Genomic DNA, 24,353 nt, shown 5'->3' with positions numbered 1-24,353 from the left:
GAGTTTACTCAAAAAAAAATATGTATGTATAGCAATAGTAAATAATTAATTTAAAACCGGCAATTACGCAGACAGCAAATACCAAATGTCGGGATTAAGTGAACAGCGGGTGTGGCCGACCGCAGGTAAATATAGACAGCATAATATTATTAATTGGTATTTTATGAACTTTGTCTGTCTACTAATTAATTATGCGCCGATATGTTATCGATATTGATATTAGTAACTGCGTAGCGGGTACGACGATTTGAACCTCCATACGATTTGAGCAAACAGCAAGTGTTGTTTAGTTTCGTTACTAACCGCTTGGAGAGCTCGTCGTCCAAAATATTTTGCTCTCTATATTATTACTCGTGATATACAGGTATGTATATTTAGGTCTTTTACCAGCAGTTTACAAACCCAAGTTTACTTTTACAAGTGTTGTATCTGAGTGCATGTCGCACTGTGTGCACGAGGAGTTGTCATTCATCAGACCTGTCACCTGCCTGAAGGGTCCAGCAGCACCATGTCATCGGCACAGCTTATTTTATGATACAACTATGGAGCTGTCCACATGTATATGCTATTGAACTTTCAGATGACATACACACAGTTTTATTCATAGGGTTCATATAGGACTACAATTCTTTCACTATCTTAGCAGTATCAATGCATGACATCGGCAGCCGCTATATAAAGCATGCTATGAATAAGAAACGACGCTTACAAAATGATATAAGGGTATTTCTTAAAAATCACAAAAAAAAATTATTTTTTAAAAACTTTTTTTTTATATTTTTTTATTAATGTTATTGGAAAGTGTATTGAAAATAATGAATTTTAATATCTTCAATCAAGCTTAACAGGCTTTGCAAGGGGTAGAAAATGAGGTGTGAAAGTATGGTTGTGACAAATTAAATTCCTTGTTTAAAATTCGACTTTATGACTGAATGGCGTAAATCTCATTTTCAATATTCCAAATCAAAGTTTTCCCAGAAATAAAATTAAAGTTTGTGCCTTCAGAATAACTATATATTTTTTTTATAAGGTAGTTACGTCACATCCATGTTCGACATGGATGTGACATGTTAAAACATGTCACGACCATGGCCTCAAAAAGCTATGGCTGTGACTGCCATGGTTGTGACATTTTCGCACCGTGCCTGACATTATTTTAAAATTCGTCATTATTTTTGCAATTTGTTACTTTTATCTGTAAGTACATTGTTTAAGTTATAAATTACGAAAAACAAACTGACAATACAGTTGAGCTTACCTTATATAACTTGAACACGGTCTGGACAGGTTCAGAGTGTTAATTTATAAAATAAAACATAAAAATTATTATTAATTTACACTCCACCATTCATGCCGGCCAAGAAAAGGTAGGTCATACAGTGTTGATATAGCAGAAAAATATATAGTTATAGCAGATACGTGTCGCAAACTTCTACCCTTTTTTCAAGTGTAAATATTTCGACCCACGGCTGTGACAAAAAAACATCAGACAAACTTTACGAAAGGTTTTGGTTTAAACTAACTTAGCTAAACAACATGAAATATATGTATTGTGTGATAAGTTAATTGCATATAAAATGATTATATAATGTTTTTTTGTCTGAAAAAGCACCAATTAATTCCAGAAAAATATTTTGTTGAGTAATTCGGTGAGCGGACATCGCACGGCTGTGACATTTTGGGGGGGATATTGAAATCTATAAATACAAGGCTTATGTATTTTAATGCATAATTAACTTGCCTGTATGATAAAAAATATGATTTACTGTTTTAATTCATACCTAACAACTATGAGTGCTTCCAGCTAGCCGATTCTTACGTAAGACAGTATTTTTTATAAGAATAAGAAATACCCATAAAATTGGATTACAATACCGAGGCAGCCTTGAACTTGAAAATTCAAAGAGGGCTATTTACCGCACGAACGATCCCTCCATTATACGGTAACGGGTATAAAGGTAATCTAACTACCTAGGTAAGAAGCAATCATAACCACGCCTCAATCTAGATGCGGACTCAGCCAATGGCCTCAGTCTGACTTTTTGTAAGGCCAATTTTTAAATAGTCGAATTGAAGCCATCATTTACATATTCATTCAGCTCCTTATTAAGGTAGTAAGTATCGAAAATTAAATATTAAAATGCTTATAGCTTTATAGCTTACTAATACAGACGCCCGGAAATATGTCTATGGGCCTTACCACAAAAACTTAGACAGTGTTTAACAGATGTTTACTGCTGTCAATCGCCTACAAAATCTGTCAAATTTCGCTTTAAGCACTTGTTTAACAGTGTTTAAAGTTTTTTGTGGTAGCACAGTATATGTCCTTGTTGATGCGTTGTGCAAAATACAGAAGCTTATTGTACAGGTTTCAGGAAAACTTTTCTGACATCTGCCTTTGTGTTGTTGAAGGGGGAAGGGTGAAAACATTTATGGACCTTTTTTGTTTCTATCTGGTATTTTGGCAGTCATAGATATATTTCTGTTGTTTTGTAAACATGATGGATGTTCGTTGTAATGTAATAAAAAAAACAGTATTAAACCAGTTGCACAAGTATACATCAACTCAGACGTAGAGTTTCCTTGGTTGTCCGTGTAGGACCAGGAAGCCTATTGAGTGATTTTCTTGTTTATATTAGTCCATGAGCAATAAAAATAACATTAAACTTTGATAAAATTCGTCCCCGTCGTATAGAATATGGCACAAACTTAATGGAAAAAGCCATGCGAAAACAAGCTTCCAGTGGGGAGCGGCGGTGCCGTAATTGTCTACAGCTCATTTGACTTTATTAAATTACTCTGTATCAAAGACTCGAGCTCTTCCTTAAAGAGATTGTTGATTGTCTTTGAAGGAAGAAGGCATCGCTAAAGAAATACAACTTCTAGCTGTGAAATTTCAGGCTATTTCTATCGCCAAGTTTGTCCAGTTACTGTTGTAGACTCTGAGTGCACAAATTCTACGGTTTGTTACCTATGTTAAAACCTATTGTTTATAATTGGACTCGGATGAGTGTTTGCATGAATCTCGTTTACCACTGGCAAAATTTAATTTTATAGTTTGACATGATTAAAACTAAATTCTGTGCCTTTACCCGTAAAAAATATGGAGAACGAGTTAGTTTTCGTATAAAATTGGCATCAGCTGACACACCGGCTAATCTTGCTCGCATTACGTCACACCGGCACCGGCCACAGCAAGTGCATATAAATTTAATATGATCGTTGATCAATATCAAATGCAGTAGGCGGTAGTAATTTAGACGCAGAGGATAATAATAATCATACACATATATATTTATCTGGTTGTCGCGACTTTGTGCAATGATGCAGATTGGTACGACAAATTAATAGCCACTTGCTATATTCTATAGTCCTATTTGGTATACGAATGGAATACATTCTCAGTGGTTCCACAATGGAACTAGCCAATACTTACTTTGCCGGTGAGAACCAATCATTGTCAATTGTAACGTCACAAACTCCTGAGTGGTCCAATTTGTTCAGAAGTGGATACATGTTGTTAACATCCTCTCTAGGAAGAGGGCCGCTAGATTACAGAAACATTCCGTGTAATGATTTTAGATGACATGATACACGATTCAAGAGCCATGTTTCTTAACTATTAGAAATCAGCAGTTCTTTAGAATCTTTGGAACGATAAGATGACCGAATGGTGTAGGAACTTAATTATTTATCTCTGACTATCATATCATAAGGATACCGAACGCCCGAAACGTTCAGGTACGTTCTTTGTAAGTTTGTACAACTACAGTTTCAGTAATTTTCATATTAAAAGTAAACGAATATTGCAGGCGTTAAGGTATACTTCTCACTGAAAGTTTCAGGCGCCCGGTATGCTTATGATAGTGGCGTGCATCAATAGGCGGGCCGCACTTGGGTCACGCAAAAATAGTTGATCTTGACATTGAGGCCGAAGACGAGGGTACGGGTGCTCACGTCATTTCAAATCAAGTGTCTGGTGTTACGCGGGTTATGTGACTACGTTACAATTTCGAAGATTATTTTGCACCTTTATAAATAAAGGCACATGGTTGGTTTATTCCTTTTAGCTTGCATTACACAAGTATAACATAAAATATGTCTAGTACAGCTTTTATAGTTAGTCGTAAAACTATAAAAAAATACGTTTTCTCGCATACAAAGTGGCGCCTCAAGCGGAAACTATCATAAAACTTTTGACAGAGGACAAAAAAAACGTTTTCCTAAATTACAATACCCGTGATCTCGAATTATTACATACAATTTACATTATACAACTTCACTTTTTCATCGTGATTTGGGGTAGCAAACCATCCAAGCTTAAACCTTAGCAGGTATACCAAGGATTCCATTCAAGCGACCCCGGGTTCCGACACGAATAACCTCGCAGAGAATCAATAACCACAACATATTCCAGCAATGCAATTTTAAACAATACCTTTCATTATCAATAATTTTAAAACAATAGTAGCCGGCCACAGTGGTCATTCAATGCGACAATACAGAGCCGCGGAGTGGAAACAAAAGAGTTTTAAATAGAATCTGATGGGTGGACATGGGCTGGGCTTCAGGGTTACTACGGACAATTGAGATGACATTACACATGGATTCATAAATTAGCCGTTATATTGCTGTTTGTGTGCCAGGTATAATATTATATGATATAAACACTCACACCTTGTACTAATGTACTCCCTTACTATAATATTATATCTTACTATTTAATTATAACTAACACAATTAGAAAGTATACAGAATATTGAGATTCTAACAAGATAATAATTATATTTTCACTCTTTATATCCACATTGTGTTGCATGTGACTTCAAATGTAAAATTGCTTTTTTAAAGTCGAAGTTGTTATTTCAGATAATAATTTTATATTTGAAACTGACTGTACCGACATTGATTGCCAAATACGCAGTATCCTCTGTATCCTGTAACAGCATGATACGCTTTTGTCGTTACACAAATAAAAATGTACAAAAATCACTTCGACCCATACAGTACAATAAGAAAGATGTCTCCTTAAATATTTCAATAATTTAACGGCAACGATATCAGATAAAATATATAAACGAATCCCCTATGTGGTAGGTATGTGGCTATATTCGTTGCTCTTTTACGCAAAAACTAATAACGGATTTCGATGAAACTTAGATGGTACACCAGAATAACACATAGCCAACTTTTTATACGGGATTACCACAGGAAAAGTTTATCCGCGGGAATATACTAGTTCATCATAAGAACGACGTTTGGTTAGGCTAACGGCCAACAGACGTACTATTGGAGCTGGGGGACGTTGATTGATTTACGTCGAAAAACTTTAAAATATTCCATTGATGCGTAAAATTTTATACATATATATACTACATACCTAGTGTAGTTCTACACTACCTCATCATTATGTATAATTGTATATTGTATGTTATATATCAATCTGCAGGTTGTAAATAAAGGTTCAACGTCACGACGGACGCGTGACGACACATAGTTGAAATAGATCTCGTTTTATTTATACTACTAGAGACGTTTCGGGATCAGAGTGATTGATTCACGACGACGATCCGCCCGATGGGCTAGTACGGGATAAAATTGAAAGAAGACAAAATACATTTATTCACACACATAGAAACATCGCAAAAATAGGTAAAATAAAGTTTGAAAGGTAAAAAAAATATTAAAAGATAAAAAGATAAAGATAAGGATAAAAATTCTTTATTCGGTGTCCAGCACCAGCACACACCAAAAATACACAAGAAAAAAAAATACAAAAAAGAAAGTAAAATAACAAATAGCTAAAACAAAGCAAACAGAAAAAAAAGAAAACCCTTATAATATAATATAAACCTATTAGTAATAGCGGTGTGTGTTGTCCAGCACCGAAAAGGCCCGCGCCTCAGCTTACACCGCTTCGTGTATATTAGCGTTTGTTGTTTCCCGGTGCTGAAACGGGTTCTAGCTCAGCATAATGATTAATGCCATAGCATAGCGCTGGTTTTCAGTTACACAAAAATGCACGAGAGTTGATGAAGACATTTCCTCACTAGCCTTCATAGAAGAAAGCCCTTTTGTGAGTCAAGCCCTCTTGTTATGTTATAAAATGAAGCGAACGGCACTCAAGCCTCCAAGTTGGTATCAGTATCAGACTATCAGCCTCTTGAGCGTCAATCACTTGTAAGCAACTTATTGGAGTGCGCGTTAGCAACAGATGTAGCACTGAAGTCAGTACTATTACTGCTAAGAAGAATTGAGCTTCGTCAGTGCTGAGATATTTATGTGCATTTTAGTAGCTCCCAATTACCGCAGCCAATGATCATTTATAATGCGTATAATTTTATATTTATCATCATAATCATCTGCTGAGGACGTGTCTTTATATAATTATAAAATATAATGTGCGTGTAAAGTAAGTACATTTAAATAATTAAGATATACAAATTAAGATTTCAAAATTAAATGACGACGCGACAGCAGCGCACGAAATAGGGTACAAAGTCCAGAGGGTGTTGTAGTAGGTACCTGGACACACTGGCACAGCATGTTCCTACTATGCATACCTAGCTTATTCTTATATCACTCTCATATCTATAAATCCATCCATCCACCCGCCACCGACTGCAGTGCACCGTGGACTTGGCAGAGCTGGCGGATGATGGCGCTAGCCCCCTGGAACCACGCCAGGGTATTGTGCACGGAGTGTAAAATATTTTACGAGAACACTCATTAGTAGTAAGCACTTTATGTTTATCTACTGGGCAGATTTTACCATGTTTTTATCTACGCAGCGACTGACGTATATCAGTATCATGACCAGGCCGTGTCCACTACCTGCAATAAGTCTTTTCCTTTGGAACTATAGTTAAATTTCTAGCGACTATATTATTTAAACCATATTCTTTTAAATTAAAAAGGTATTATTATAAATTTGAGTACCTAACTGAAATGGATTAGCTTTATAATTTAAAACTTGAAACAAGCAACTCAATGCAAACGCAGTCCTCAAAGTTTCAAAACAGCTTTAGCTTTGTTTGTGTTGGGATAGCATCTTCGGTCTGGCAAGAACATTAGTTTAAATAAATAAAAAACTACTGTACGAAATAGACAAGCAAGAAAACAATCATTTATTTTATTCGCGCTATTGATTTCTCGCTCTCTCATCCCTGACAACGGCGCTTAGTCTCTCCATACGCGGAACATACTTTTTTTCAGCTGGCTCACTCTTCTGTACACAATAAGTAAATAGTACACTTAAGGCGCAACCCTAATACCTACCTTAAGAGCATCTCCTCAAAATTCATTAAAGGTATATAGTACTATGCTTAAATTGTTACTTAATTTTTTTGTATGTCTGATTTATGTGGTGTTCAATAAAGCAATATTCTATTCTATTCTAAATTGCTCACATAGTTTTGTTTCATTTTAAAGCTCTTCTCGAAATGGGAGTACCTAAGTAATATCTTTTCTCCCGTCTATCAGTAAACTATCTGCTGCATCGTGAGCTGTGGCTTGCCTGGAGTGCTGCCAGGGTATTGTCAAACGAACAAATAGCGCGCGAAGTCGTCGACACACGAGTCACACGACTGACGCCGCACCGGACCGGCAGCGGCATAACTATCAGCGTTTTACAACTACACCACTATTTATAGAGCAATACTATTTATTTCTCATGTTTCAGTAGTATAGCTCACAGGATCGTGCTGCATTAAGGTTTAGTATATTTTTATAACGTTTTCATTATAAGTAGAATGGGTATCTACAATGTTAGTCTTCTGACTTGGACAGTAGAACACTCATAAGAAGTAAGTTTTTTTAGAATGAAAAAACAGACACGATTGTTCTTTGCTAATTTTATTAAATTTACATTAATGGAAAGTACAGCTGCCCTATGAAATAATTTACCTACTTCGTATTTAATTTAATCCCCTCTCAATTTCAATCAATTATTCATGAATAAAGAAATATAAACCTTTACAAGCTAATATAAACCTATAGTTAAAAACAAAGTACTTACTTAACGAAATACCGGTACATAAAGACTTATTACGAATTTAAAGCTTTGTCAATGTCGCACGATTCCTTCGGGAAGTAATTTTCCTGTGTGCAAACATTCCATAATTTTTCTTGCATCGTGGTAGGAATTTGTTTGCAAACATTAATATTCTACCCGGGACCCGTACGTGTTGTATTAAAAAAGGAAGGTTGCTTCCCGCAGCTACACCATTAAATATAAAATGGGATAGGAATATTCATTTTTCAAATTTACAACACAACAAGAAGTAAGTAGTTTATCCTTTATACAAGTCGCATGTCGCTTATGCCGTAAATAATTATTACGCACTGAGTGAAATGATGAAACCGCGTCTTGTAAATACATATTTTAGTTCTGAAATAATTTGTATTCATCCCTGACTCCTCCTGTAGACTGACTCAGAGTGTGAGTTAGTCCTGTGCTAGTCACAAGCTGTGCGGATTAGTGATTCGCAGTACTGTTACTACTCAGGAATCCCATTCTGACTCGAGTAATATAACCACCATCTTTAACCTGGCGCATTCCGGAAAGGTTTCTCTTGGATATTTCGCTTCATACAGCTTAATTATTTGTTATAAATTACACGATTATCCGGTCAGTAGTGTTAGGAATGTGAAAAAGTGACGAAAATCAACAGTTTCGCATTTATAATGTTAGTAAAATCCTAAAAATTATTTGAACTAGATTTTGACCCCTCAGTTGAACTTAGGTACACGGTATTATGTTAATGTTGGCATCATACCTAGACGTTGAGTTATAGGTTAACAAATCGCGATACACATCTGAAGGGTGGCAGGTTCATGACCGGCTCGGACTCACCTGAAACAAACGAAAATAAATCTTAATACATTGTTAAATGGTAGGGATTATGGTTAGGTTACTTTTCAGAACCATATATTATAGACATTTTCCAACATTTGTACATATTGTTCTCACGACTATAAGAGGTAATACCCGCAGGAGAAAATTTAAAAAATAAAGATGAAACAGTAGAAAATATGGTAGCAAAAAACGCCTATTCTCATCTTTGTACCAGTTTTCCTGTACCTCCTGTAGGTTGGCTGGTAGAAAATGCTCTTAGCATTAAGCCCACCTTTTGTGCATTTATTATATATTTGTGCAATAAAGAATTAAATAAATAAATAAATATTCTATTTCTATTCTCTATTTCTTAAACGCAGACTATAAGGACTACAACGACAATAGCACAATAATGTTTCTAATCAGTTATTTTAAATTACAATATACATTATATTATTAACTACTCAGCCTGGGTCAACAGTGAGGTTTATAGCTGGTGTAACGACCGCAGAATAGTATTTGTACAAGAAATACATACATACATACATGCTACTTTAACGGTGTCGTAAAAATAGCTAGATAGCGATATTATGTATGTACTCGTATGTTAGTATAAGCAGTTGACGTAATCAGTTAAAAATTTGGAGGGATTGCCCAATACTAAATATTGTATAAATATAATCTAGATAGATTTTGGGCCAACAGTATTTTGGTATCCAACTTCAAACATTAACAAATCCTTCCAAAGTATATTTTGATATCCTATTTCGGTTGAAGCAGCAACCGAAGAAACCGATCCTAAACTTAAGGGACTAAACTACCACCATCTGCTATACATATAAATATTGGGAACTAGTAATGTTTTTAAAACGGATAAGAACTAATTATGATCTCGATCATTAGATTTGTACGTGATTAATTGATTATCGTAAAAAAATAACTGTTATCAAACTGTGATAAATATTTGCGTTGAGTCTCATTATCATTCACAATTTGCACTTATCCTTCCATCGGGGATATAGCTCAGTGGTAGAGCATTCGACTGCAGATCGAGAGGTCCCCGGTTCAAACCCGGGTATCCCCTGGATTAGGCTGACCAGAAATTATCGGGATCCCCTGGTCGGTCTGTCCACCTTTTATTTTAGATTTTTTTCGTTTTCTATCAATTATGAAGGCGTTTTCAATTATATATTTCAGCGGGGTAACGCGGCCAGCCTCTTGGGTACCCCACCCGACAGCGCCCATGCACGATGGCCATTATAACTTTATAAGTATGTGATTGTAGCGAAACCTAATAGTATATTTTTTTTATCTCTCCGACGGACGGTGCAGCCAAAAGCCAAATTATGATTAGTTAGTTAATAACTTATCTTATGCAATAGATCCTACGTCTTTATTGCGAATGACATTCCTTTTTATGTTGTATCTAATTCTATAACTAGTTATAGCGGTGTGTGTAAGGAATATAATCATAAGATCAAAACGATCAGCCATTTAAAAGAAAGACACACGTCTAACTTATGACACCCTGAAAAAGGAAGGTGGTAACATAGATCAAAACAGGCAAATTATAACAAAGGTCACATAGTTTTATGAGTGTATTACATTAACTTTATGCTTCTACTTTTACCAGTGATGCGATGCGGCGATTGGGGGATGCTGGCCGTGAATGGCCTCCTAGTGCTTATCTGTTTTACTGCCGTTTTACTAACTATTAATAGTGGGATGTGGACAGCTAAACACGGTCGGCTTACGAGGTGCGTATACATATATGAAGAAAACCCGAGGTGGTTAGATTTTGAGGAAAATGATCACAAATGTGGCCCTTGTATCTTTATTTTATGATAAACTATATATCGGCTCTGGCTTTGTACGTGTGCAAGTACAATATATTATACATAAAATTTATTTTATATAAAACTTCCCCATGACTCATGAATCACTTTACGGAGGACTAATTTAATTAAAAACACAAAATAGATCCTTTTACACTAAAGAGTATTTATAAATGGAAAACACAACATCTATCCAATATAATTTGATATTCATACAAACACTATCTTCAGATTGAAACTTTCTCCAAGTACCTAAGCTAACACACAAATAAAGAAGGCATCAACCACGGAGTGATAGATAGCCATAATCGAGTGATCTCTCACACCGGCTATTAGTCATGTCGCATCGTCAGAGACGGCCATCTATTTAAAGGCAGGAATGTAGAGATTAAATATTCAAACACAGAGATTAGCAGGCGAGTGATGTCGCACGGCAATCACTTGCTACTCGAATGTGCAACGAGTGGAATGCCGCGTGATAATTAGGATTGGTGCACAGCTACCTTACTACCACCGACACATTAGCAATTTTAACAATCCATAAGCAGCGTCGCGTGGAAGCTTAAACTTAGTTAAATTTACAGTTATACTTATATATTCTCCGTTCATCAGCTTCGCTATTGGGATGGTGACAATAATCTAAACAAAAAAAGAGAAGACCTATCCTATTGATCCCACCAACTTGTTTCAACACGTAGAATCTAAGATCTTTCGCATGACTCAGAAGATTCAGGCCTCTACACACCAAAGCCGCTGACCCGGCGGCTCAGGCCGCCGGCTCAACCCGCCGGCCTCATTTTGTACAATCATGCCTCATTTTGTACTATGTTAACCCGCCGGCACTAGGCCGCCGGGCTATGCCGCCGGGTCAGCGGCTTTGGTGTGTAGAGGCCTTTCCATGAGGACGAGCGGCGTATGAGTCGTATGACTCATACGTCATACTAATCGAATAAATTCACTAAAGCCCGCTCCATACTCTCTACGAGAAGTTTTGTCTTAACTTTAACTGCCGAATTGTGCCAATTGACACTCAATAAGAATTCGCGATGTCTCGTGTAGTTTTGGCGTGAGCCTAGAGCGCGCTTAAGGGCCCGTACAGGGTGACGTGCCGCGCCAATTTTGGGTTTTCAATGCTCTTCACACAGCACACGCAGTGACACGCACACATGTAAGTTTGCACAGTGGGTCGATAAACTTTTACTCGCCAACTTTATTGACAATTATGTTCAAGTACATTTTGGGTGATTTTAGGGTAAGTAAGTATAATTCTTACTTACACTGGTAGGCACCAGGAAAGAGTAGAAATTAATAGGGGTGCCACTTTACTCTATACTCGGAACCCGATTAGCTTTCTCAAACAAATGTGGTATTTACTTGTAGAAAGGTAACTACAAGTATTAAAGTGTAGATAATAAGTTTCGGGCATCCTCCAGCCAACTGAACCCCGACGACAAAGCAAAGTAAATACCTACATAGTGTCGCAAAAGGGCTATACTAAGCCAAAAGGGGATGACTCAAGGGGTCATTCTGAACAACTTTTGTTCTACGAGATTTGCAAATTCGCGAAAAAAAATATTCGTTTTCCATGGTAAAAAGTCACATGTCCAACAAAGTTAATTTCCAAAACTCGTAGAGCAAAAGTTCAGAATGACCCCCTGTCTTACTCCTTTTTACCGGACTGCCGAAAGAGGAGGGTAATGTTTTTTGATTGTATGTATGTATGTTTGTCTGTTTCTTTGTTCCCTCCTGTAGCCTAAACGGCTTGATAGATTTTGATGTATGAGGTATTGTTAGAAGCGTATTGATGGCGCGATGGTTATAGGCTATGTGACGTTCTATTAAAATGTACATAGCGCCCTCTAGAGGACATAACGTGATGATCGAAAAAATAATAATTCAACTTTGCCGTGTAAGGTATCAAATGAAAGGGCTTGATTTTCACATTATAAAAATATGCATATTGAAGGTATTTAAATAACAACACCAAAATTATTGAAATAAAAAATGATCATGAACTACTGACGTAAAATTTCATAAAATAAAAACAACTAAAAAGTTACCAATAAAAAAATACAATTATAAACAAACGAAAAACCCGACTGTACGCTAAAAACATGAAAACAAGTCCCAATGTTAATGGAAAGTATCGCAGGCGGGGACCAACTTGACCGCCACTCAAGGCCGTTTTCTAAGTAACATTCAGCTAAACGGTGAACCCTCTGCTGGTCCCCGCCTACGATACTTTCCATTAACATTTGGACTTGTTTTCATATTTTAGCGTGCAGTCGGGTTTTTTGTTTGTTTATAATTTGTTTAGTACTATATACCGCTTTTTCAATACCTGTAAGTAAGTAATATTTTTTGGTAGCAGCATAATATTTTTAATTAATTTTAGGGTTTCGAACGTCAAAAGAAAAAAAGCAACCGTTATAGGATCACTTTGTTGTCCGTCTGTCACCGCCCTTTTTCTCAGAAACGGGTAAAGATATCAAGCTGATATTTCACATAGATGGGGAGTAACCCAAAAAAAATATTATGGTACTCCCTGTCCCACACAAGTAAATTGGGGCTTATATTTTTTCCAGTTATTTTGATGTGTATCCTTTTTTTTCTTTGTTGTTTTGTATAAGTATGTGTTTGTTTTCTTTAAATCTGTATTTTTTTTGTTGTTGCTGTCTATGTGTCGAATAAATGTTTCTTTATCTTCAAGTCACGCTATCTATCGTTTGTTTTTTTTGTGGCTACTGTCTATAGAAGAAATTCCGTCATTGACAATTTTACGTTACGAATTTATTTTTATTTATATTATTTTTATTTTTACATTTTCGTGGAGAACCAACAGCATTTTGTTAATAAATAATTATTACTTATGAACACATAAAAACTTGATGCCATTAACAGAATGAACTTAGTAAACCCAGTAAACCTAACACATCCGGAGGAAAAATAAAATCTCTTTCTCTCTCTCTGAAAAACATACTTAATAGCCCAAACTCGATGCTTTTAGCTATTAACATCTTTGAAATAAAATTGAGCCACCACCGTGTTACTGCCCTCATCAGATCCTCACGAGACCATACCCTAACCTAATGTTCGTGCGTATTGTCATCACTTAGATCCATTCGCTATATTCCTGCTCCTCATCAGACCTTTACGAGACTGTAATGTCACGAGAATATTGCACACTATCTAATTTAATTTAATGTATTGAATATACTGGAAGAATTATGCTTCCTCAATTTCAAATCAAATTATGTTGGTGTCATAAAAGTTGAAAAAGTGCAATGACAACCAATGTGCAGTGATTTTGTATCTGTACACGATAAGATCGCGAGCTGTCAGTGCTGCCTAAACCGACGTGACCCTTCTTTGGAGGCCAGCGGCCAACTGAGTCAAACGTCACTTGTGTTTATGATTTTATAACACAGAAAGCCGCCATAGATATTTGTATGAAGATTTGAGGGAAAAAAATTGCTCAAGTTTGGGATTAATTTACACAAAATAAGTGTATGTTTATTAAAAAACAAGGTATTTAGCGCCTAGTCCAAGCCTTTAACTTTATAATTTGATAAGAATCATATGAAAATTCTTGATGATTACGACACAGTTGTTACAATACGGGAGTGGTTTTTCGTCATATTCTGAATTTAATTTACAGTTTTCCATAAGCATTTACTTAAATTCGAATGATTCAGCACCTAGCTAGACTCTTCGACTACCGGTGTGATTTTTTTCAAGGCTGTAGAGCATCATTTACTACATAATTCTATGACAATGCCAACCCTCGATTACCTATTGCTGACCCTTAATACCGTGCTGAATTGCCGATCGGTACGTATGTAGGTATACTATTAAGTACTAAATTATCATCTGTATGCTTGAAGCTGCTGTATCGGCAGACTTGAGAATGCTTCGGCATCCTTCGGTACGCCGCCGGCGCCGAGGCAACACTCGGGGGATAGCTTGCCCTGCGGGGCGAGGGCGCCTCGTCATCCCTAAGAACGTTGCAGCACGCCTAAACATAATTGCCGATAGTGTACGCTTGCATGTAGAATGCCGAAGGATCCTTTTCCTTGCCGATGCCGATAATGGGTGCCCGGACTTATGGTGTTTTGGTAGAGGTACCTAAGTTCGCTAATTAGTAATTAGTTTTGGTCGAGAACCTTTTCTTTTAACGAGTAAAATATTATGTAATAATAAAAATACGAAGTTAAAACCTACTGGAATGTTGGATAAGTAATTCAAATTTAATATTCCCAGTTTTGCTCTTGAAAATAAAGCTAGCTATGGCTTCATAAAATGATGAACGGTAAAAGTATTTGGCGAAACTCTCTCCGCTCGGAAAAGCCTGTCCATCTTGATTACAAACAAAATTAATACTGAGGAAGATGAGAATAACACCGTTACAAACTACGCGATGCAAATTACGTACTCCTGATAAAGGTAAGCTGGAAGAGAATGCTGTTAGCATTAAGTTCGCCTATGTACATATTTATTATTGTGCAATAAAGTATTTAATAATATTAACGGTAAGCTTCCACCTATCGGTGTACGTATCGGACCAAACGGATTTTAACAAATTTATGGAGAAACGGCGTTGGCAATGCCGAGGAAGTGAAAAATTAAAGCCTACACTAGCCATTCAATTCGAATGTCTCCGTACGTCTCCGAGATCTAATCTGTGGCAGTGTGTTAGCGTCCTGCCACTAATCTGTGTCAAGTATAATTGATGTGGTCACTGGCCGCTGTTGACTCATCCCTCAACAATCCGTTACACTTCCATGTTTGAAACTGTCCGTATTTACATAATAATAAGTATACTAGTGAGGTACATTCAATATAAGTTCGAGCTCGCATAAGTATGATTAATGTAATGATAATGATACTTTTAGTCAGCATCAAATAGATATCATAGATACTTTTATTCCACGTTTTATTATATTACAAAGCGTTTTTTTCGGACATACTTAGGTACTCCATAGTATTTAATCATAACAATATTAAAGTCGATTAAATATCGTCAACATTGAGGCAGTATAGTTTTCCGACCAGGGTGAAGCAAAGGTCAGAAGCACCATAACAGGCTGGGTCGATTTTTATGCGAATGCTTGGGCCTAGTCTTAGCAGTAGGTGGTAGTATTATAGGGATATTCGTAACATTGTAACATTATCTGCTAAACATAGCGTTTTGTTAAAAATATAATAATTAAGACTCTTCAGCCTATCGAAGTCAGAACACAGTAATTCGATCAAAATGCTCCATACCAGCTGACACCAGTCACCTGGCTGATGAATTATTAGCATTAATTACTATTAAATAAACAATCGATTAAATAATTACTACCTACAATCGAAGGACATGTAATATCATAAATAATACATCTTCACGTTATCTGTTAAATCAATAATGATAAGTAGTGCCAGTACCTACTTGTTAAAATTTTAATTAGGTATAGATGAAACCATTATAATTTACACTGTGTAATTTTTATGAAGGTAAATATGGGAAGGATATTATAAGGAAAATGAAAATGGGTAATTTGTCAGCACAATACTAAAAGCCTGGGCCACTTATTTTTCATAATAGTGTATAGATTCATTATTCATATTATATCTCCATTATTTGCATTAGTGTCATAGTGTGTAATACCGATACGACTAAATCCCGTACGTCATATCTAGACACAATTAATAAATTATTTTTTCGCGTCAGCATGCACGTCATTCCCTATCTTCATTAATTGATATTGTGCTGGTTCATTCATGATTCGACACATGTATTTTGTTGAAATTGCTACAATATAAAAATATTGTTTAGCGAACAAGATGAGAAGAGCATATAACTGTGTTTATTATAGGTACGTACTATCCTCGGCCTTTCGCTACTTGACTAGCTTCATCTGTCAAGTGCACTGCACGGAGGCTCATGCTAGATTTGCCTGTGGTGGTTTACACGATAACTCGTCAACTAATCACCTGCCACGTTAGCCTAGCCTAGTCACACCTGTATCTTGTAGTCCAGGATGAAAATAAGCTTTGAAACGTGTTGCCAACCCCAGATCGGTTGATAGCATAACGCGCCAATGAGATTATGCTACAGCATTACCAGGAGGTCATAAATACGTTGACGGTGTCAGCGAGCAAATCGACGCGTGGGCCGTCCAATTACGGCCCGCATCGCACCGCCTCTCACAAGTCGCCTGTGACGCCAGAAATGGAAAGTAAAGCAAGATGAATGACGCCGGGTATTGCGAAGCCCACGCACCGGGGGAAATGAGACGGCAGCGGGATACAGGGCGGAATTGATCTCGGTTAATTTGTGTTCATTTGTTCGGAAATTGCGATTCTTTTACGTTGTTTGATACAAACAAACCAGATATACCTCTATATCAACGAAGTTTCTACTGAGCATATTCATGTAGGATATTTTTTATGAATAATGAATTTCTCAGAATAGTCTTATTATATTATTATGTCCTTACATATCATTATTTGAAATTCAGCAAGCATCTGTTGCCCGAGCACAGGATTCGAAACCTCCGTTTTCGTTGCGTATCGTCAAATGTCACTGTCAAAATGTAAGGCAAATTTGTTAGTTCCAAAAGTGGCATTTGTTTTTTTCATGTTAGGTGGAATTTCACCAAACGCTAAACGTATTTAGTTGCCTGTCATACGTCTGTCAGTTAGTACAAAATGTATTTAAAATTTGATTTAAATACGTTTAGCGTTTGGTAAAAGCGACCCTTCGTGTAGATTCGAAAATAGTATCGAATCCTATGCTCGAGCCTCTGATATGCCTGGCTTATCCTTTCACTACCACCTTGTCGCGCAGTCCAGACAGCTCTAGTTTTTTTCATTGTGCTATGAGGGAGTTTTCTTATTTCCAAAAATAATAATAAATGTAGGTAAATATTACTCTAGTCTAAAGCCAGAATGATTGTATTGTAACTGAGATACAGAATACATAAAATAAGTAGCAAGGCATTTCAAATGTATACCAAACAGCTCTGCTTCAAAACATCAGTCTCAAAAGCAGTGAAACTTTACTCTGCAATTTAATTACAGCAAAGCCCAAAAAGTTTCAGGAGCCGTAAAACGAAACGAAAAGATACCCGAGGGGAATTTTTTCAGCGTACAAGTAACCATAAGGGTTTTATTGCGAATTTTTACAGTAAGGAGTAATTTTAATATGAATGAACTGAAAAAAATTACAATCAAATCTTTTGTAAAGTAGAAACTTGACGGTAATTTTCAGAGGAACAGTATCCGTATGTTGGCAAACGATCAATCCAACTGCACCGTTTCAAATATACAACAGCAGAGCTCTACTCCGGAACGCAACTAGAGAGCATTCATAAGAATTATTTCTAAACGAGCTAAACTAATCGAGTAATGCTTCAGATTATGACGATTGTGGTTAGAAATTATAACGATCATTGATTCATCCAGTATTATGCACATTATAATATGTATATATTTCTATTATTTATATCTTTCTAAGGCATGTTTATTATTTATATATATGACAAAATACTAATGATTTCTCTACATTTGCTCAAACCAAACGTACTGATAGGGTCTACCTTTTCTTCTGCATAGTACCCATTTCAGAATATCTTATTATTATCGGCGCAAAGGTTCGCAAGCTGGTTTCATTATGAAAACGCTATGTTATCGTGAATACAACTGCAGGCTGTAATAACCCGAGCTTGGATGTAACGGCTCATTGAACAAATTCAATGCCGGACGACCTGACTGAGGTAACATCAGCCTCAAGTGAAATAGATACCGCCATACCGCGGACAGGTTGATCAGTAGCTCACTTCACGAGAATTCACGGTTAACCTTTGCTAATGTCATGTTCACCTATGTAAGGATATATAGGATACTAAGTAAATAAACAGCTGTGCGGAAAACCTTGCGATGACCGTTTTAGATTTCCCCCAATGCAAGGCATTTTTGTTTCCTTCCGTAAACATTGACTAGCATCGGAGATAAAATACAGATTATGAGTTTTATATTCATTTATACGAAGGCAATGCAATGTGGACAAAATAAGAAGCAGTAAGTATGTGACCTAATAATGCGACCCATCGATATCGATATATTGCTATCGTGTCCAATTCTGAAAACACCAACCCGTGATAGTGTACTAAATAATGAATCCAAAATCACAAACACACCTATTTGCGGTCAACAGTACCTGTATAGAGTTTCACAGACGGTGTTCACGTAATACCTAGGGTATAGGTTACCCAGATCACCTGGCAATGTTGTGAGCGGAAAAATATTGGGGCCTTTTTTATTTGACTGGATAATGAATCGTCATTTAACTTTATGATGTTCATAGACCTACTACCTCTAGACTGGCAATCGCCGTGTGCACTATTCTCTTTCTCACTCAAACCATAGATGTTGCCGACAAAAAAATTAAACCTAAATATGGGGATATTTAACTTATCATAATAACAAAAACAAAACTTGAGTATATCGTCGGTTGATAGGAAAAAGACACTAAAGGCTAATTTTTCAATAGCCAGATAAAAGTTTTGCTGGGAAATAATTTTGATGCTGTTGCGTCTCAATGTTTCTCAATGTTTGTATTACCCAGATAACATTTATCTGAATATTGAAAAATCAGCCTTAGTGAGTTTTTCCTGTCAACCGACGATATAAGAAAAAAAACTTTACTCATACTTATTTGATTTCAATATAATTATTTAATATATAGTCGTTTGCAATAGAATCCAACAATCATGTAAACAAATATGGCGGACTGACATTGACAGCGTTTTGTTTATGCCCATAGTGATGTCATAGTGTTCTAATTAGATTAAATATATAAGCCATAGACTATAAAATAAAACTGATTATACAGGGTGTCCCAAAAGTCAACGTCATCCCTTAAAGGGCTGATAGGTCAGCTCATGAGAGGCCAGAATATCACAATATGACCTTAGTAAAAACTCGATAATTTTCGAGATATTGACACTTTTATAAATTTGCTGAAAATCGACACCTTGGATCAGTTTTTTGCGTGCCGCCGGTACAAAAATCCATATTATTAGAATTTGTTTAGTGTTGCATCATCCTGTATAGCTCTGCTATTGATCGCAGTCAAAAAAAATATCGAGTAATGCTGTATGTTTAAAAAAAACACGGTTTTCAAAGTCATAATAGGTAATCGTATTTTTTTATAAACAACTTTGACTCTACATACCTACTGTAAAAAAAATATACCACGCAAACCTGGCACCTTATTTAAAAAAGATTGCTCATTTAATGCAGTTTCCAAAATGGTATGAAACGTTGCTATTGTTTCAATTAACAAAAAAGTTATTGCTATTTTAGTACAAAACGACCTCGATGTAAAATTGTTTGAAGGAAATTTATCTGACTGAATTTATTAAGGGTAAGTCATGTTGGAATGAGTAAAAGTAAAATAGGTTGCGGGGTCAGCCGTGGCAACATAGATGACGCAAAAATACTTATCTAAGCTAAGAAAAAACTTACCAAACTCTTATAAAACATATTTTGCGTTTTTTACACCTTATTTAAAAAAAAAACATTTATTGACTTTTATTTTTATTTCTCAAAATTATAACACCACATTATTATATTAAGTACATATTCAGCAAAAAATTATACTCATTAAAGGTCATAATCATAATTTTGAGAGTTTGGTTTTGTTTAACAATAACTTTAAAATAATAACAAGTAATTAGGGGTAATGTTAATGACAAACTGATCTGTCCCTTTTTTGGATACTGTGGGTGTACAATGTACATGTGTATAGTGCCACAAACTTATCTGTTCCGGTGACAGCGAACTAAATTGATCCATATCTCATTACTTACTAATGAATTGTATATTTTAAAACATTAGATGGGTTTATTAACACCGCAAGAGCGAAATAACAATACGAGCAAACTTAAAATCTTATAGAATAAAGAAATATTAGAGATTTATTTGAGCTGTCACCGGAACAGATAAGTTTGTGGCACTATAAGCGTTTTACTTGTACAATATCACACATTTGTACTCAGGAATGTACGTTACCATGCGCTACATTTATGGGGAATGTGGAGTTGCTATTGTCCACTTTTTTCGAGAAAGATACTCACAATGCGTTTTTTTATTAACTGTGACAACGTTGTCTCTTTTTCCACTCCCGGCCACACCACCTATTTTACTTTCACTCATTCCAACATGACTTACCCTTTATAAATTCAGTCAGATAAATTTCCTTCAAACAATTTTACATCGAGGTCGTTTTGTACTAAAATAGCAATAACTTTTTTGTTAATTGAAACAGTAGTAACGTTTCATACCATTTTGGAAACTGCATTAAATGAGCAATCTTTTCAAATAAGGTGCCAGGTTTGCGTCGTATATTTTTTTTACAGTATGTAGAGTCAAAGTTGTTTATAAAAAAATACGATTACCTTTTATGACTTTGAAAACCGTGTTTTTTTTAAACATACAGCATTACTCGATATTTTTTTTTACTGCGACCAATAGCATGGCTATACAGGGTGATGCAACACCAAACAAATTCTAGCAATATGGATTTTTGTACCGGCGGCACGCAAAAAACTGATCCAAGGTGTCGATTTTCAGCAAATTTATTAAAGTGTCAATATCTCGAAAATTATCGAGTTTTTACTAAGGTCATATTGTGATATTCTGGCCTCTCATGAGCTGACCTATCAGCCCTTTAAGGGATGACGTTGACTTTTGGGACACCCTGTATATAAAAAAAAGTGTTTATTAAAACAAATTTAAATCTTCGTCTTCGTCATCATCACTATCAGAAGTGTCGCCGGTGACCGTAATTATAAATGGAACCACTATGTCATCGCTTGCCGTGTCTAAAATGCCGTCGAGCTTTTTGATTTCTTCCTCTTCCTTTTTTCGTTTTGGTTAATTATATTAAGCTCTTGAAATATTTTTTTATTGTATTCAAATAATATTAAATTAAAAATAAAAGATAACTTCAGATTACGAACAACACTAACTTTTCAATGACTTATAGAGTTCGATGAGTAAAAAACTAAGATGACAGCTTGTCAAATACTTCGAAATTTTTACGTTGCAAATGTTTTAACAAATTTAACTTATAAATACAAGTTAAATCGTGTTGAAGATAATGTGAAAACAATGGTGCGTTCGTTGAAATCAGACTATGTTCATAAATTGATCGAAAATGTATGTGATTACGGAGTAATCGTGACAATTTGGTTTGTTTACATGATTGTTGGATTCTATTGCAAACTACTATACACAAACTGAGTGGATTGTATGATTCATTGTCTTCGTCCAATCGAAACAATCCTCTTCAAAATGTGCCGAACACAATTTTTGTATGTTTCTTTGGTTCCCAATTTGTGCGACCGGTAATGTCTATCCATTTTCTTGATATTTTTTTTTCTGTCGGAAACCTATGAAGCAGAGATAAATGGATGAGCATGAGCATTATAATCGTGGGCCAAATATGTGATGGGGTTTTTTTAAAAGGAAACACGCATTTCGTATCAATACAATAAACTTTATATTATACAGAAGAAATCACACATAGAAGAAAAAAACGAAACGAACGTTTCCTCACAATGAGAGGCACCTCATTTGAAAGAGGAGAATGACTTCTACAAAATACAATCTTCACAAAAACCGAATTCGTGCGCCCCATTTGTAAACCCAACCCGAGTCCGTTACAATTTCTAGTATTTTCTTTGCATACTATAATATTTGTGGGTAAAATAAATTTTCAATAACTTGCAACACCATGTGATTTGTTATGATATGGTACCTCGTAATTTTTACTTAAAACTGATACTAAAAGACCTTACAGTATTAAAATTAGTATCGTTTTATATTAAAATCGACCCAATAGATAGTACTATGATGAATGTAAGCTTGTTAAACTTGATAGTATCTACTTACATGTGAAAATATATCTCATCCATCATTCCATCGTGTTTTCGTTCAATATGCTCTATACCACCGAACAAAATCCACCCACCCATGTCACACACTCGTTAAGTGATGATAATAGTCTAATAAACTTAATAAACACCCACAAATCACTAGCAAATCAAAAATAAATAGCATTTAGAAAATTTTGTTGTAACTGTCAGCCTTTGTTTGGCACAGATTTTTCATTTGTTTCATTGTTTGGCACAGAGAACTGACGTAAACAGGCGCCACAGCAAAAAGGACAAAAAACATTTACAGCTTAACGTTTCTTTCTTACGCTTAATGTAGCTAAGCGTCTCTTTTTCGCAATGTCAGAACTGTCACGATTATACCCCTGTGATGATGTTATTCCACACCACAGATAATACACGATATTCTCATGTACATATAATAATGGTTTTTGAGTATTTGAGAAACCTCTCGTAAGTCTCGCCACATCTTTAAAGCCAAAGTAAGTGAATCGCACACACATGCACATGCAGTGTGACCCCAAGACATCGCTCGGCTCACAATGAATGGGCCATAAACGCCCGCGTAAGATACGGCCTTTCTCTCGTCTGGCAGAAGTCTGCAGGGCCCTTGAGGGTAACTCTACCTTTACAAAAACAAACGAACGAGACCCGGCAAGCAATCGGTACTTTTGAGGTAATGGAATACGGTCGGCGTTCGCGCATCAGAGCAGAGAGCAGCAGAGTATTCGTTTTTCGTAAGCAAGAGTGACTCCCCAATCCAATCTTAAACGCCTCAGATGCTAATGTCTTGCAACCATTATGTTTGTTGTTAAGAAACGGTATGGTTTAAGGGTGCAAAAGTGTATCTGCGTTATTTTTATTTGTGAAACTGAAAAGTTAGCTTTTGGTTGTTCGCATTCTATTTTTCTGTTATAGCAGCGCCATTTTGTATGTAAGGAACCATATTTATTTGCGTTTTTCAAAACCTACCTTGGCACGGTAGGCAGTATAGGAACTTGAAATAGCAATAAGCGATGCTAAGCTCGTATTTTTTTTTAATTAATGAGGATTAAGTTCTTTTGTTTAATGTTACTTATTTTATACACAGAGGCCACTTACCGCCCATAACAAAGAAAGTGAAAGTGATTTGACGTACATACGTCACAGTCACAGTACTCTCAGTCACACAACTGGCAACACTCACAGCTCAATCGCTGGCAGATCACAAAATAATTGCTTAAAAAAAGTTAAAACAATCCACTTTCTATATGTCATACTTTTCGAGTATTGAGTTACCGTCTGCCGCTAATGATATACCTAGTATACGCTGATAGTTTACACATTTAAGCCGGTTCTTTTTTGCTGTGATGATTAATTTAGAGATTGAGTTTATACACAATACCCAGGCCAAATGTGTTCAGTTTTCTTGTCAGGTAAAAAAACTCTCCTAATTCAGAAGTAATGGCATTTTAACAGACGTGGGTTCAACTTCGTCCGTCGAACTCTGCCTACTATTACCTCCTACCTATTGAAGCGTGCCACTATGACTCAACCTTAACGCTTTCCTATCTACGTAGCCGATTTCGTCTACCGCCCGTCTGGCCTCACGTCATAGATTAATTAAATTTACAAACAGAACAGACTGTTGAAATACCAATAAAGTACTTAACTGTTATTTAAATGAATTAAATATCACATTTGTGCAATAAAGTATTAAATAAAATAAATAGCAAAAGTTTAAATTAAATTGGATAA

At 35.9% G+C, this 24,353-nt stretch overlaps 1 protein-coding gene and 1 non-coding gene across 3 annotated transcripts in view; one reads left to right on the top strand and one right to left on the bottom strand.

Annotated features, from left to right (window-relative positions):
• LOC105397313 (nuclear receptor-binding protein homolog) overlaps positions 1-24,353 on the bottom strand; it is a 51,066-nt gene that overhangs the window by 17,089 nt on the left and 9,624 nt on the right. The window lies entirely within an intron of this gene.
• Positions 9,849-9,920, top strand: Trnac-gca. The gene has a single exon. It is a non-coding gene; the product is annotated as a tRNA-Cys (tRNA).

Source organism: Plutella xylostella, chromosome 10 (assembly GCF_932276165.1).
Source record: "Plutella xylostella chromosome 10, ilPluXylo3.1, whole genome shotgun sequence".
Taxonomy (NCBI): domain Eukaryota; kingdom Metazoa; phylum Arthropoda; class Insecta; order Lepidoptera; family Plutellidae; genus Plutella; species Plutella xylostella.
This window is presented reverse-complemented; position numbering and strand designations above follow the sequence as displayed.